The following is a 17,613-nucleotide window of genomic DNA, read 5'->3' on the forward strand; positions in this document are numbered from 1 at the left end:
GCAAATGGGAAACTCTTGAAGGCCATTCTGGGCTGGATCCTGGTCTTGGTCACTCCATGTAAGTGGAATTGAACTTCACCGAGTGCAGATCTCTGGTGGATAGAGCGCTTTCTTTGCTGTGGCTGAGGTTGGCTGCTCTTGTCTCCATTCATTCTTTGCTCTCAGCACAGGCATGAGAATCAGGCTTTGGCTTACTCTTGCGTGCCTGCCTCCCAGGCAGAAGTGCTCTGTGGGGCAATGCTGCTGCAGTTGTGGGGATTAGGACATTGAATTCTGCCTCTTAAGGCAAGATTCCAAAACACCTGGAGTCCATGCTCCTTGGTCAGAGGGGCCATCACTGAGGAACAAAGGTCAAGCACTCCTTTTGATGGAATGAATGCATCAAGTGCAAGTAACTAAACCAACTGCATGGAGGCTTGAGGTTCCCCATTGTCTGGACCTAGGGGCTCTGGTGTTGGGGGGGAAGCACCACCACAGCCTAGAGACTCCAGTAGGGGTGAGCACCAACTAAGTCTAGCGTCCTAGCTTGATGGAGAGTAAATTCACACAGGCCTCCTGGTTCAAGGTGGGGAGTCTGCCATCCCAAGGGTGGGGTCACAGGGGGTAGGGGGACACGGGCCCACCTGCCTCCACCCCGGGCCCTAACAGTGGTGGAGAGGTCCGCCACTGAGTCAGCAGGGATCCAGCTGCAACAGGCTGACCTAGAGTCAGTCAGCAAGGTAGCTGGCCAGTCGTCAGTTGCCCCTGGACCACTTCCTACCTCCCCAGGGTTTGGTACCTCTATATCTGCAGGTCCTCTGGCTGGGTACACAGTGGTAGAGAGTCCCGGCAACTCCTCTTCTGGCCCAGTCTCCTCCATGGGCAGGGTGCTGCAGAGCGCAGGTTCTGCTCCCGGGTGTCACAGCGGAGTGGAGGCGTCCGTCTCCTTCGCTGGATCCCGTTCAACTGAGCTGCCAACCCCTCCCTTTATACTTCCTGTCCCACCCTCGTACTTGCAGCAAGGGAGCGAGGCGGGTTCGGCTCCACCCACCAGGGGAAGGTAGTGGTCCCTCGCTCTCCAGTCCGGAGGGAGACCACTCTGCCTCACTACACTGTCCCACAAGGGACACTTGAGAAGTATATTTCAAGAATCTTAAAGAATCTGAAGCAAATTGTCAGGATCTGGCCCTACACACACAGTGAACAGGGAGATTCAGAGGGAAGTGAATTTACCGATGGAGAGCAGTGTACACAACTCTGAAAAATAAGCATTAATGCTCAAAAACTCTTGCAGAACCAAAGCCAATAACCTTTTGATCTGGCCCACTGTTAGTTTATGAACAGAACTCCAAGGCAGTGAAAAAGGATGCTGTTTTGATTTCATTTTGATTGCTTCCATTCTGTGGAGCTATAAACCTGGAAGAAAAGTCAATTCTATTTGTGCCTCTCCAACAACTTCTTGGAGTTACACAAGTATTCCAGCTTTTATTTACTTGTGTATTTTGTTAAATACTTACCATTCACACACAAAACTTGACTTTTTGCCCAGAATTAAATTTAGTAATAAAAAATATCTCACGTGCCCATGGCATTCATGGATCTCCAAGTGCTTTCCGCAGATTAGTAAATAACACTATTCTCCATTTTACAGATGGGGAAATGGAGGCAGAGAGCGGTTAACGGGGACATTTTCAAACTGGGATGCTAAAGAAGGATCAGCAAGTTGGGAAAAAGTGGTAAAAAACCAGTTTTACACTCTCATTACACATGTAATACCAGCTCATCTATGGCATGGCGAGTTGCATTATTATTATTCCTTATTCTTTGCATTATGATAGTTCCTAGAGGCCTCAACTGAGATCAGAACCTTATTGTGCTGGGTACGGTGCAAAAAAATATAATGTGAGGCTGTCCCAGCCCCAAAGATCTTACAATCTAAATAGACAAAAGGGTGGGATGGGAAACCCAGGTCCTCTGACTCTTTGCGGAGTGACCTATCTGCAGGATGATGCTATCTATTAAGCTGCTGCAATTTGTCAGAGGCTTTGACTATTTTCAGCACCCCTATTTCCTGCTGCAGCAAGGATCAAGCAGAACTATGTTTGCAAACTCATAGGTTTGCTAAGGTTTACAGATGTCCTTCCAGAGGTGGTCAATATCAAGTTACAGTAGGGCCACTGTTAGGTCTATGCACTAAGCGACCTTAAAAGAATGAAAACAACGTCCAGGAGTTGTGTCTGCCGACATTTGATTCAGACTCCTGACCCCAGTTATCCTTCCCAGAAAGCGACTTGATAACCACTTTGTCCAAATGAAAGCAGACTCGGGATAAATATTTGGAGATGCTGCCAGGTTGTGCTTGGAGAGAGTGAGGTAGTTGTGGAGTGTGCCAATTTCAACCTAGTAATGTTCACAGCCTGAGGGGAGTTAAAATAAGCCCCGTGAGAAAGTAGATGCTGTCAATAGCACTGCTGAGGTCTTTAGAAGCAATCAGTTTTGCACCTGCATCTATTGGTGGTCTTAATAATTAGGTATTTATTTATTAGGGTTTTGGGAGGAGGGGGAGGTTGGTGGAAATTTCTTGCTTAATTGAGAAATTTTGCCCAATTCTGTCTTTTTTAATTGCGCCCAGCAGCTGCCAGATTCTGGTGAAGCTGAGTGAGTGGCACAGTTAGATGTGACGGAAGGATGGTCATGTGGCTGTGGGACTGAACCAGACTTGAACCCAGGGATTCAATTCCCAGTTTGCCAGAGACCAATTGCGTAACCTGGATCAAATCACATAGGGTAAAATGTTCATGAGTGACACTGATGGGACTAGGCCACCTTTGGAAACAGCACTTCAGGCTTCTAAGTCACCGAGGTGCATCTAGACGGCAGTGTCTAGGCATAATTGCAGCTTGAGCAGACATCCTCAGGCTAGTTTGAATCTAGCCAGCTCGGGGCCTAGCACAGTGGAGTTCCAGGAATCTGCAGGCATCAAAGTACATGCTGCCGCAGCTTCACTGCACTGAGCTAGCAGTACAGACATACCCTTAGGCTCTTTGAAAGTGCCACAGACTCAAAATTTCATTCATGACCATTGAGTGCAGGTGCCTCAGATTTTGGTCACTCAACTTAAGACACCTTGGGGCTGATTTCTCCAGGAGGTTGATTGCCTGCGACCCATTGGCTTCAGTTGGTGCCGTGGGCCCTCAGCATCCCTGAAAAGGAGACCAAAGGTATCTCCAGAGAGGTACTCAAAAACTGGGGCACCAGCACTCAATGGCCACTCTTGAAAAATTCAGCCTTAATGGTGCCGTGCCTCAGTTTCCTAGCTGGGGATAATGGTCCAGATCCACAAAAGGTATTTAGGCACCGAAGTCTCAGTTTTAGGTTCCACTGGGCCCCACAAACCTCCTGCTGGGCTGCCAGCTAACCTTGTAGACACCTAAACTCACTCTGTGCCTCAAATTTCAGGGTAAAAGTTGCCTACGTTTCTGCCTCTGGGCATGGGCACTGCTGCCTCCCCCTAAGCAACCCAGGCACCTATCTCCTGCCAAAGGCCTGGTGCGATGCACATACCAGGGGAAGATAGACATTTGCCCACCTGTCCTGCCTGCCGGGCCTGATCCTGTAGGAATGCTCAGAAGCCATCTACCAGCTCAGGTTCCATTCAAAGGGGAGGGTTAGTGCATTCACCTAGGATGGGAGCGGCGCCGGTTCTACTCCCCATCTCTGCCTGCTGAGGAGAAGTGATCTGAATATGAGCCTCTGGAGCTCTAACCACTGAGCTATCTGAAAGGGGAGCTGTTCCATTGCAGATAAATACATAAATAGCCGATGGAGCACTGGACCCTGGGCCTTCCACCAACCCAAACCACTGGACTAGAGAGTCATTCTCTTTCTTTCTGGCCCAATGACTCTAAATAGTTAATCCATCAAGGACCAGCTTCAGCGGGAGAGACCGAGGGAGCCACATCAGAATATTGCACAGCCCAGTGGACAGAGCACACTCTTGGCGGGTGGGAGATCCCTGTTCACATCCTTGCTCTCTGCTGCCTGAGGAAGGAGTTGAACCTGGTTCTCCGACAACCCAGGCAGTGCTCTAATCACCGAGCGCAAAGTTATAAGGTGGGCACCGTCACTTCCCACCCCCTGCCTTACTCCTCCTGTGAAACGTGGCTCCAGGCCAATGATATTTTCCTACCTTAGCAGGGGTATTGCACGCTCAATCCATTACTGCTCACCTAGGACGGTGATGGGGACCATACACAGACTGGAGACTTCTGTTCATACAGCATATTTGGGGAGTTGGTAGGATTTTCTAAATCCTGCATTCCTCCTTTCTGAAAATCAGATTCAATTCTGATTGTTAGAAATAGGTAATCTATATAGCAAGCAAAACAAAAAAGAAGATAAACCCAAACGATAATCAAAACAATATCCTGGAAAAGACACTAGTAATAAGAACAATAATAAAAAAAACCCACTATGGATTCAGACCTGTAAAAATATCCAAAAGGTAGATTTGCAAGTTCTGAAACAATTTTCAAGGCTTTAAAGCTCAGCTGTAAAAGGTCACCTCAGGGACTGCACTGTCCAACACAGACACTTTGAGCGGGGAGGATGGAGGGGATGGAAGTAAATGAGATTTAAAAAAACAAAATCTATCTGGTCTTGAGTTACAATCAGGGAACAACCAAACCGAGAGGTTCATTGCTCCTGATAGCATTTGGCTCTCATGTAACTTTAAAATTACTCTATTAATAGTAAAACACGGGCTGTTTGGGATTTTAAAAACATTAAACCAGCCAGAGAGCGAAGCACTCTAGGAACACAGGGTACTAGCTGCCGTTCTAGTCAGTGCAATGGTCCAGGTTGTCTGCTATCTTGTGGCCAATGGTGGCTGCTCCAGAGGAGGGTGAAATTCTCTGGGATCCAGCTGGGAACCAGCTTGTGCCCTGCAGCATGAGGATGGAAGAGCCTTGCGGTTTTATCCGCAGTGATCTCATGGCAGATGCTGTTCTTATTCTGATTGCAGGGCCGATCCTTTCATTTTAGTCCAAGTGTTTCTCTTCTCTTGCATCTGCTGAGACAGCGAGTTGTACAGGTCAGCGCTCCTCTGCATGCACAAAATGTACTCTCCCAGACTACTACGGCCTTCACCGCTACTGGCCAAACTCGGGCACTGTCAGACTGCCCATACCCAGCTGGAAATACAAGGCAGACGTGTTCTGACCTCCACCCCAGAGGGGAGTTCTGGAGCAGAGTTTAGGGCTCCACGGGGGTGTGTTGCAATGACTCAGTATGCTGCAGACAGAAGAGACAATTGCTATATGAAACACATGCCCCAGAATGCTGGTGCTTCAGCTCCAAAATGCACTGCTTGTCACTTGAGCTAATGGAGAACCCCTCTAGACAAGAATGTAAAAAATACTTCTCTTCCCTCAGTAGAAAACAGTAGGCCAGTAGTTTTCACCCTGAGGTCCATGGACCTCTGGGGATCTGTAGATTATGTCTAAGATTTCCACAGGAGGCCGTGCCTCCATTTGAAATTTGTTAGGGGTCTGCAAATGAAAAAAGGTCGAAAACCACTGCAGCAGGCAATGTCGCTCCCCCACCCCGCACCAAGCCCATTGCAGCAATAGCACCTATGCACGCAGCTTATCGTCACCCCAAAATTCTAGTGCTTTAACTAGCCCAGTATATTTAGAGTAATAGACCCTCGAGGGTGGATGCAGCTATACAAGCAGAGCTTATTCCCACACACAAAGGGGCATAAACTATACCGGAATAAGGAACCTTTAGACCAGTATAGCTGTGTCCATACTAGGGGCTGTAGCTGTACAACTCTATTGGTAAAAATCACCTCCCACGGAGGTTGCTATACTGATACAAAACGTATATGTAGACCAAGCCAAAACAGGAGTAATATACACACCAGGCAGAATACACCATGTGATTAAGCATATTTCATACTATAGATCCATAGCAGGAAATGCATCACATTGCAACCCTACACTAACAGAGAGTGTGAAACAAAACCTAGGGCAGTGGTTCTCAACCTTTTGTACTAGTGACCCCTTTCAAACAGTAAGCCACTGAGTGCGACCCCACCCCCACCCCTTATAAATTAAAATAAATTAAAAAACACTTTTTAATATATTTAACGCTATTATAAATGCTGGATGCAAAGCGGGATTTGGGGTGGAGGCTGACAGCTTGTGACCCCCATGTAATAACCTCATGACCCCTTGAGGGATCCCAACCTCCAGTTTGAGAACCCCTGACCTAGGGTAAGATGTAACCCCACCCATTGGGACAGCAGTCTCATAACAAGTGAATTATATATGTGTAGATTAAAAACTTGATCACCCTTTCCCAGCCCTGGCAAGCAATGACATTTCAAACGTCTGAAGAATGCATGCATACAATTCCCTTTGACTCTGGGAGCCATTAGTTATGCCTGCCTTAAGGTTTAAAACAGACCCTACTTGCCTGATGTAGAAACGGTAATGGATGCTGTTTTAGCACTGATCTTCCATATTGTATGATAGTTACTGTGACCAGAATACAGGGGTGACAGTGAGACGGTATGGGCTGGTATGGCTGTACTGGTAAGAAGTGGTCACCGGTACCGGCCCGTGCACAGCCAATGTTAAAGTGACCAGACTGGCAGGGCCACCGATGGTGGGGGTAAAAGGGGCAGCTGACCCAGGGCCCAGCAATTTAAAATGGCCCAGGGCTCCTGGCTGCTGCCACCACTACCACAGCAGCAGCCGGAGGCCCGGGCCATTTTAAATGGCCACCGGAGCCTTGGGTGGCGTGGGCCAGGCAGCGCAGACGGGCTGGCTGGGGAGGCTGACCCCCAGTCCCTGCCCTTCCACCTGAGCCCCCACCCTTCCAGAGATGGAGAGCTTTGTAGTTGCAAAGAGTTCTTTTAGAATTTAGTCCATAGATCATAGTCCAACGTCCAATATCATATTCATGTGTTCCAGTTTAGGACTGGGATCTCAAATCTTGCAATCCAAACTTCCCCTGATGAAGCTTAAGCAGATCTGAGATAAAAAGGATTGGAACCCAAACATCTTTATACAATTTCAGGCCTTCTTTGACAGGTTGGAGTCCCTTGGCAAACAATGGACACTCATTTCCTAAGCATCACCCGGTAATTATTCACACAGATTAACATAAGATAGTTGCCTGTTTTTCCATCATTGGCAGATGATTTGCTATATACTTCAAAGAGAGATGACTACAGTGATAGCCTATGTTTATAGTTCATTTAAATGTGAAGATGTTCTTTTGATCTCTGAAGTAACAGAATACCACACAGACAGGGACTATTTGATTACATTGTTGATTTCTACCAATATATATGTAAATACACAAAACCACAAACATTATCGCCTCATATGTTTTGAAGAGTTGAGTTTGAGCCATTTATCCTGTAGGATTCTTAACCCTTTCTGGTCATTCGTCATAGTTACTGTAACAGACTTAACACCAGGGCCAGCTTTAGGCCAATTCCCCCGATTCTCCAGAATTGGGCCCCGCACCTAAGAGGGCTCCACGCCTTAGGTGCCTTTTTAATTTTTTTTACATACCTGGCAGCGGTCTGGGTCTTCGGCAGCACTTTGGCGGCAGGGGGTCTGGAGCAAGTGAAGGACCCCCTGCTGCCGAAGTGCCACCAAAGACCCTGACTGTTGCCGGGTATTCGAATCGGGCCCTGCAGTTCCTAAAGCTGGTCCTGCATAACTCAATGCATTAAGGACAGCTGTTGAACCTTATCACTGAACTTGTGTGCTTTGGGAAATTATTTTTGCTTTTTGTTTGAACACTTTTCTTTTTGTGGCTTGATAAGCTGACATCTCAAAGGGCATTGTTGGAACTTGCAAGGAAGGAGAACACCAGCTTCCTCTCTCTCGTCAATTGCTGCAATTCTACTTTGTGGTTATTTTCAATTCTGCATTGGCCAGGCACTTGTGTAAAGAAGAATGCTGTATTGTCAGAATGCCTCTCTTCAGCTAGAGCCAGACAAGTTTAAGGCAACGTGAACATACAAGGGAGACGAGATGAGGGAGGGATGCAAAGATCAAAACATTAATGATTTCAAAATAAAATGCTGACAGCCAATGGAAAATGCAACAACACATCCTTGCTGTGACTGTCGCTCATGCAACTTAAAAACTGGCATTGCAATAAAGAGTTGCACAGACTTCCTACAAAGGGCATGGAGGGCATCCTTGGAAACTTCTCCCTGCATAATGCATTTGCTGTTACCAGAAAAATAAAGTTTGCTGCAGCCCACCTGTCTCCAAAAGCAACTATTTATGGATGTAAAACACTCCTTGTTTAGGGTAGCTTCAGGAGAACAAATGTTGCTGTTAGAATCTGCACTAACAGCAAAGCAATTGGCAGGCTTTCTGGGATCTGAGGTTTGTGTATTTGCTTGAACTTCTTTAATTGCTGTAAAAAGCCTTGGAAAAAAAGTACTGTATCTATAACTTTCCGCTATAAAAGCCCATTTAAGAACCAGGGAAAGAACTAGTATAAGATATTCTCTACACAAACCTCAGTCTTATATCAGGAGTTTCCAGTTAGATGCAGAACCATATAAAAATTTAAGTTTTTTTTTTCTTTTTTTTTGGTAGGTGGCTATTAAAACTCACTTTTGAATCCCCTGTTTTAGGAGAATCTTGGTTTTGGCAGGGAGCTGCAGTGCATGTGTGAGTGTATATAAGGGTCCTATGGGACAGAGTTCTACAGAGGGATTTTTCTATTTTTCCTCCTAAGCTAATTATGGTTTTGACCCTCTTGAGGTAAGAAATATCCTAATTAAATCCTGGAGTGCAACATCTTCAGTATTCACCATGAAATCATTCACCAAACAGAACTGCCTAGGATGACCCTGATGGGACCAAGGAGATGTCTCCTTGAGATCACAGAAAGTCCGAGACGATGTCCTGATTTTCAAGCCCAGATTCTGTTTTTACAGGAGGACTTGTCACATCAGGCAGTTTTGCTCCCACCTTTAACTGGGCATGCAAATATTAGTGATTCAAAATCTAAGAACTTGTCTTCACAGTGAAATTGATTGGAACAACTACAGTATTGCAGTATAGCGCCCCCTGTGGATGCTCTATTCTGGAATAAAAGTCACTTTGTTTCGGAATAATTGGTGTATTTCTAAAGCAGAGTAATTATTTTAGAATTAAAAAAAATTGCTATTCTGGAATACAGTGGCCACATGGGGAGCTATTCCAAAGTAACTCTGCTGGACAATTTTCCTGTGTAAACAAGTTGTTAGGGTCAGGTCATGGGAAGCCGTACCTAGTGGTCAGAGCCAGAGTCCACAGTCAGGAGTCAGCGGGGTCAAGATACCAGAAGATCAGAAGCAGGAGACAAACCAGAGATCAGAACCACAAGTCAGAGGTTTGGATCAGGTCAGGAAGCCAGGCTGGGGGAGCAGGAGCTGTTATTCAGAGAGCTTCCTGTTCCTGTTGCTTAAGTAGGGGGCAGCAGGCCAATCAGCTGCTCTGAGACTTTGCCAATGGGATGTAGGGGTGGAGCCTCAAACTGGGGCTGGGCTTCCTGGGTCCTGGGCTAGCTATTGTCAGCAGGCTACCAGGTGGAGAGTTGCAGTGTGGCTGCTTCTGTGGCCCTGGGTTTGAGACTTGTAGTCAACACAAGTCCTCACTCTCTGGTCTGTAGGCACAGTCAAGGTAGCTAGACATTCAACCATTACTAATTGCTGTTCATGGGTGTCTAACCCCCCTAGGCAGGTTTGAAAAATCCCAACTCTAAATGGTAGCATTTGTGCCCACAATTAAGATCTGATCCTCAAGGGTGCTAAGCACTCTCAAACACCCTATGACTTTGCTGGGAACTGAGGATGCTCAGCCAACTGTAGGATTTGGCTATAACTGTGGGACAAAACAGTGCCCCCCAAAACCATGCCTGCAAAAACAGAGGCCACATATGAAATCAGCCCTGATGGTAACATCTGACACATCAGAATAGCCCTATCTATTAAAGATGTGATTTCCAAGCCTCCAAGGGAATTCAGATGCACACATCCCATTAATTGCAATGGGGGCTGGGCATGTCAATCCCAAGTGTGGCTTTGGAAATCATTTTCACTCAAGCAACATAAAAGATTTACTCTCCACTTTACCCTGAAAAGCCTTTTATCAACTCAGTAGAGCCTCACTTTTCTGAATCTCAATTAAGCAGAAGTTCCTGTTTGAAACAGGGTCATGTACCCTAATGTCTCCTAATCACAATGCCCAAACTTATCCAGCGTCCCCCTGGTATGCAAGTAATAAAAGCTGTAATGTGCTCTTCTGCTACGAAGCAACGAGTCAAAGTCATTCCTGATGTAGAGTCATTGGAAATGAATGGAGTTACAGAATCAGATATGAATTAAGACCACTGAGCTGTCCTACATATTGGTATGTGGTCTACAGAACTCACTAAGGCTGTGTACCACTAAGCCTTTGGGACTAGCTATTATTCTGCTTGATTTAATTGCCAAAAGATGTTACCTTTTCACATGCACTAAAGGAAGAACCTTTGAACAAAAAGGTCTGTAACTGACGTGGTTATACCACTTCCTACTTGAAAGAAGGCATCAAACTGTGTTATTAAACAAGAATATTTCTAGCCAGCTTTAAATGGTACATACATGACCCATTGCAACTAAGCAGCTCCACCTAGGAAAATGCTGAAGCTAAAGCAGATTAAACACACACTGTTCTTAAACTGAAGTCATATTGTTTATAGCATCCTTCAGAGGCTGATTTATAATAAAGCAAAAGCAGGGCTGGCAACTCTTGAAATTTGATTGTGGGTTTTGTGATACTTGCTGTTTTAAACCAAACTCAAAGCCCCCGCTTTTGGCACTATGTGACTATAACACACTCTCAGCTTTCATTAAAAAAGAAAGAGAAAAAGTTTCTAGCACTCGGGGTTAAATGCTTAAAAATGTGTCTCCCCCCTAAAATCTCAGAAACCAGGAAGAAGATAAAAGAAATCTGAGGTTGATTTTTTTTTTTAATCTCATGATTTTTAAGGCAATCTGGTGCGCTGGTGGGGGACTGACTCCTGATTTTGGAACACTTGGGGTTGGGGACGCTGCATTAACTAAACATTCAGAGGCAGATTCTCGGATGTGCCCAGGGTCTGCTGGGTCTGGAGCAGAAGAGGGCTCAGAGCTATTCCACACCAAGCCTGAGTTGTTTCTGCACTGATGAAGCTCCACCTAAGTAGCAATGTTAATAGTGTTAGAGTACCCTGGTGACATAGTGGTTTAAACACCAGAAACTCCTTATCTAGTTAGGTTCTTACATGGTCCTCTTCAGCTTGGTATCTGAATATTACACTGTCTACATTACGGCTATCGCTGTTGCTACCACTGGTGGCAGCACAATGGGAAATGTTAAGGAGAGAAAAGTCTAGCGTAGACAATAGCCCAACATTTTCAGACTGTCTAGTAATTTTAGGTGCCTAGTTTACATGCCTTCATGGGGGCTAATTTACACCCAAACACTGAGGCACCCAAAAGCACTGGTCACTTCTGGTAATTCGGTTCTAATGTTTCTCCCTTTACCTTTTAGAGAACAGCTGTGACCCAGAGTAGCATATGTATTGTAACACGTCTTCTAGAGCTGGGTGAAAATTGGAATTTCCATTCTATGAGAAACTCCAAGATTGTCACACTGGTTTCTGTCCCAAAAGGTTTTTTTTGTTGTTGTTGTTGTTTTTTTTAGAAGAAAAGTTCAAAAAAGTTTTAATTTGGAAAGGTCAACATGTTTCATTGCAAGTTAGTTCTGTGTTAAACTGCTTTTGCCTACAGTGCATCATGGGACATATAGCCCAGCCCATAGGAGAGATTGTGGGCAAAAAATATTTGATCTACAACTCCCATGAGTCACCATAGGGACATGCAGTTTAATGCGGAACTGACTTGAAACAAAATGTTTCGGTTCGGTTCAACAAAACAAAAATGTTTCAATTTGGGGTTGAACTGTCCCAAGCCAAATATTTAGTTCCAATGCTCCCCAGTAGAAGACAGAACATTTCAGCAAATTATTAAGTATTAAGTATTCCCACAGAGCATTTTTGAGATGCATCAAATTGGTGGTCCTTAGTGTAGCATCTCTGAGCAGTAGAACCTCAGCAATTAACACCGATGATGGGCAGAACCATTGCATGAGGGGGCAAACAATAACAAAGGCAAACTAAGACATCACAAGACAGACTCTGTCCATATAGTTTGACACATGTGGTTTTGTTTAATTATCAGCATTATAATATAAAAGCAAATGTATCACAACATATTGCGAGAAAAATAAGGAATATGAGCCTTCACCCCAAATCATTGCTTAGAAATGTGAAGAGGATGTCAGTTTTTGGGAGGATTAGTGGATTAGCAAAGTTGCACTCTACAATAAATATTTGTACCATTCACTTTTTGTTGTAAACTTCAATAATGTATTATTTGTAATATGCTAGCAACAACGGGATTCAACTGAAAAAGAGGCTTCATTGTCTTGGGTGCTGCACAGGCCTCTCCCCCAAAGAGCTTCCATTGCAAATAGAAGAGACAGACAAAAGATGGGAGAAAGGAAGTATCACTGGTAGAGTTGGGTTGAAAACTGGTTTCGTGTCGCATGAAAATTTCTTAGATTTTGAAAAAAATTTCCTGCCTGAATCAGGACAAAACATCAAAATCTTGACATTTTTTGCAATCTGAAAATCTGGAGGGAGGAGGGGAAATTGGATCAGGTCAGCCAAAACATTGTTTCAATCATTTTGAATCATTTCAATTTTGACCTTTTTGAATAAATTCATGTTTTTTACTATAAATTAACAAATTTCTAAACAAAAAGGCATTTTGAATTGAAAAAGTTAACCTTTTGTTTTGAAAATGTCGAAACAGGACATTCTGACCATTTCAAAACTTTGTTCAAAGTGGGAAACTTATAAACAGTTTTGAATTGGTAGTTTCTGATAGGCTTGGAGTTATACAACATGGGGTCCATTCTGCAAATGATATGCAAACCAAATTCCCATCTGAGATCAAGAGGATTGTACAGTTTGGGTTTATCTACATGGCCCTGGAATTCGGACTATAGGATGTGAATTGCAGTGCAAACTAGCTGGTTATGTTCCAACTGCCCTGTGCAGACACTGCTGGTGCAAACTAAAGCAGTGCTTCTCAAAGCTGGGCCGCCGCTTGTTCAAGGAAAACCTCTGGCAGTCCGGGCTGGTTGTTTACCTGCCGTGTCCGCAGGTTTGGCCAATCACGGCTCCCACTGGCCGTGGTTTGCTGCTCCAGGCCAAGGGGGCTGCGGGAAGCGGAGGCCAGCACATCCCTCGACCTGCGCCGCTTCCAGCAGCTCCCATTGTGCTGGAGTGGTGAACCGCGGCCAGTGGGAGCTGCAATCGGCCGAACCTGCGGACGCAGCAGGTAAACTGACTGGCCCGGACCACCAGGGGCTTTCCCTGAACAAGTGGCAGACCGGCTTTGAGAAGCACTGAACTAAAGGGTACTTAGTTCATGTCAACATAGTCTTGTCTGAATGAGGACTAAGTTAATGCTAACTCTGTACCTTTTCATTCACACAAACAGCATCCTCCCAGGACAGTTAGAGTGCAACAATTTGATACGCTCTGCAGTTCATGCCCCTGTAGTCCACACTGTGGCACAGCATGGACACAGCCTCAGGCCATGTCTACACTACAAAATTAAATTGAGTTACGTCAGCATACAGCCATCACAGTAATTATATCACTTGTGTGTGTCTACACTTTGCTCCTTGTGTCAGCGGTGCACATCCTCACCAGAAGCACTTGTATTGATTGTACTGTCAGTGTGGGGCATTGTGGGATGGCTCCTGAAAGCCAGTAACACTTGACGTAAGCAACGCAGTGTCTACACTGACACTGCACCAAGCTAACTACATCAACCTTGACTCCACGCCGCTTGTGGAGGTGGAGTTATTAAGTCAGCGCAGAGATGTAGTTACGTCAGCAGGAGTGAAATTTAAGAGTAGACAATTCCATAGTTATAGCGATGTAAGCTGCCTGGCATCAGCCTAACTCTGTAGTATAGACCAGACCTTAGTCTTGATAAGTGTTAGGAAGCAGGACTCTAAGGGCAGTTAATGGGGAGCGACAACACCTCAGCCTGCCCTAAGATAGTGTTATTAAACATGGCACTGATTGCTAGTCAAACACTCATTGAGATGTCTTCAGAATTCACCAACATGGCCAGATCAACCATCTACTGTACATTCTCTTCAGTAAATTAAACATCAACTTTTCTGTAAGAGACGGTGAAGCTACTTATTAGTCCTCATTAGACATAAATTACGCTCCAAATCAGAATGAGCCGTACAACAGAAATGTTGGTATTGAATGGAAAGTCAATATGTTTTAAGATTAGAAAAAGCATTTATTAAATACCAAACAGGATTTGAGTGTTAAAATGGATGTTACTAATGAGTCCAATAACAGTGGTTGTTTCTGCCAATTAAATGACAATTAGGGATCATACAACCTGGCATTGGCCACTCTCGGAAGACAGGATACTGGACTAGTTGGACCATTGATTTGACCCCGTATGGCCGTTCTTATAGAAAGAACCTCGAGAGACCATCTAGTCCAGCCCCCTGTGCTGAGGCAGGACCAAGAAAACCTAGACCACCCCTGACTGGTGTTAGTCCGACCTGCTCTATAAAACCTCCAGTGATGGGGATTCCACAGCCTCCCTTGAAAGCCTATTCCAGAGCTTAACTAGTCATTTAATTTGAAAGTTTTTCCTCATGTCTAACCTAAATCTCTCCTCCTGCAGATTAAACCCAGTACTCATTGTCTTGTCTTCAGTGGACATGGGAAACAATTGATCACTGTTCACTAGATAACAGCTGTTAACATATTTGAAGACTGTTGAGGGGGAACTTGACTTAAGACTAAACATGTTCATTTTTATTAACCTTTCCTCACACATGGCCAGCTTTAGGCCTATTCCACCAATTCCCCCAAATCGGGCCCCACGCCAAAGAGGGCCCTGCGCCCAGTGAGAATCCCTTCCCTGGCTAGAGGTGCCTTTTTAATTTTTACTCACCCGGCGGCGCTCCGGGTCTTTGGCGGCACTTCAACGGCGGGTCCTTCAGTGCCATTGAAGACATGGAGTGAGTGAAGGACCCGCTGCCAAAGTGCTGCCGAAGACTCAGAGCACCGCCCGGTGAGTACAAGCCCCAAGTGGGTTTTTTATTTTTTTAAATTCACCCCTGCCGGGGCTCCGTCGAAACTGTTCGAACTGGACCCCGCACTTCCGAAAGCTGGCCCTGTCCTCACAGGTCAGATTTTCTAAATCTTTCATCATTTTTGTTGCTCTCCTCTGGATTCTCTCCAATGTACATGCATCTCTCCTGAAGTATGACAGAGTACTCCGGTTGAGGCCCCACCAGTGCTGATGGGCTCTAGGACCCGGCGAGGTGGGAGGGTCCCAGAAACCTACACATCAGTGAAACAGCCTGAGCCCCAGTAGCTGGAGTTGGCTAGCACAGGCCAGACGTGGGTTTTTCGTTGCTGTGTAGACATAGCCGATAAAGATAGCTAAGCTCTGGAACAGGCGTCCAAGGGAGGTTGTGGAATCCCCATCACTGGAGATTTTTAAGAACAAGTTGGACAAACACCTGCCAGGGATGGTCTAGGTTTGCCTGGTCCTGCCTCCTTGCAGGGGGCTGGACTAGATGACCTCTTGAGCCCCTCCAGCCCAACATTTCTATGGTGTCATTCATTGGACTATCCTTGTTCAATGCAGGTTTTAGTAGAGGTGTTAGGATCCACTTCTTAAAATTCACTTTGAACCCAGCTGAGCAATGAGCTGAGGCACATGTCCCAACTCACCTGTTCTCTCAGAGTGGCCCAGACTGCCAAGTGTCCGTAGGTCCCAGCGCGTTAATAGCAATGCAGATCAGAGCGCAGGGATTCCCTCTTGCGCATAGGGTGCCTTCCAACTCTGCATTACCAAACTGAGTAACCAAAGGGGGAAAAGGGCACCCAGAAAGCATCAAGATGTCTGAGTGCGTGTGCTGCTATGTCAGGCTGCATTTGATCCAGCCTACGGCAACTGAAACTGGTATTTCACCTCTTTAAAAATTCCTGGGGAAGAGGTGGGGTTTGCACGGGCTGCAATGCAATGAGCAGGCGTGGAGGAAGCTGGTGAGATGCATTTCGGCAGGGCCCGCAACGTCGTGGGACCGAAGGACAAATTATAACAGGGGAAAACCAAAAGGTTCGATTTCAGTGATGGCCTGACAGCCCCTCAGAAGCCCTGTCTGTGTCAGTAGTGTGTCCAGACCCTGCACCCATGCCCGCCATTGGAGCCCTCACCTGCCACCCTTCCTGAGGCTCGAAAATTCACTTGCTCACTCCTGCTATGGCATCTGCCCAGAGCCCAGAGCCTCCCTGCTCCCACTGCCATACCCCCCCACACCATCCTCCCGTCCCTGCTCCCCTGTACCATCCACTCCCATGCCGTCCACTGTCAGATCCTGCTGCAGCCCTCCCTGTCCCCACCACCGCACCCTCCCGCCACCCACCCCTGTGCCACCCACTCCCAGTGCCCTCCTTGCGTCCTGTGCCACCCACCCCTGTGCCACCCACTCCCAGTGCCCTCCTTGCGTCCGGTGCCACCCACCCCTGTGCCCTCCCTTCTCCCCACACCACCCACCACTGTGCCCTCCTGCAACTAGAGATGTATTCCCACCAGCTGCATCCCTTTGTCTTTCCCCTAGAGATCTTCCCTCCCATCAGGGCTCTCTTCAGCCACTGACACCCATCCTGAGCAGGCTGAGGCCAGTTACTGAGCTATTACTGTCATTCTTTTATCTGTATTGCTGGAGTGCCTTGGCCGCCCAGTCCTGGGCAAACCCAGAATTGATGACAGAAGGGAACCGATGACTAGCATTAGGCCCTGTCATTCTCTAGGCTGAGCAGGCTTTTCCCAGAGAAGTCGTGGGGCAGCAGTCAGATCATCTGAAGGGGAGAAGGCACAATTTCCCAGCTCCGTTCACCATGGCCATCCTATTTCCCAGGGGGACATCACAGCAATCGCTGTGAGCCACTCCCACTTCTTCCCAGGTCCTTCCTACGTGAGTTTGTCCAAGGAGAGGCCCAGCATGAAACAGAAAGTATGGCACAGATCAGGAGTAAGCAGCAGCGGGAATCAGCACTGCACAGCAATCACCTGCACTGTGCTGGCATTATCAGTGCCGCAGCTGCTTGCCAGGAGCCTTAGGACCACACCTACATGGCACAGGATTTTAATCAGCAATAGATGCAGAGCTGGTTTTACTGAGTCAGCCACGTGAGTGTACACACACACATACACACACACACCCTCGCCCTGAGCACTTGCAGGGAAAGCAACAACAATGGGAAGCCTGGCACCGCATCTCAAAAACTACCATCCTGGTGCCTGGCTTTGTCTCGGAGGGGTCTGCACTCATTGTGGGAAGCAGGGGAGAGCACATTATTAGACCACTGGAGCAGTCTGATCAAGGTGCGTTCAGTCACAGATAGAAGCCACTTCAGCTGGGCGGCCTGCAAACAGTCACTGAAAGGAGACATCACACA

At 46.4% G+C, this 17,613-nt stretch overlaps 1 protein-coding gene across 3 annotated transcripts in view; it reads right to left on the reverse strand.

The window, feature by feature from the left end:
- Positions 1-17,215, reverse strand: part of PCSK6 (proprotein convertase subtilisin/kexin type 6) — a 157,509-nt gene extending 140,294 nt beyond the window's left edge. For all 3 annotated transcript variants that reach the window (XM_032766015.2, XM_032766019.2, XM_032766017.2), the window contains exon 1: positions 17,130-17,215. The gene's annotated coding sequence lies outside the window, so the exon portion shown is untranslated. The remainder of the gene's footprint in view (positions 1-17,129) is intronic.
- Positions 17,216-17,613: the final 398 nt, after the last annotated feature.

Source organism: Chelonoidis abingdonii, chromosome 9 (genome assembly GCF_003597395.2).
Source record: "Chelonoidis abingdonii isolate Lonesome George chromosome 9, CheloAbing_2.0, whole genome shotgun sequence".
Lineage (NCBI taxonomy): Eukaryota > Metazoa > Chordata > Testudines > Testudinidae > Chelonoidis > Chelonoidis abingdonii.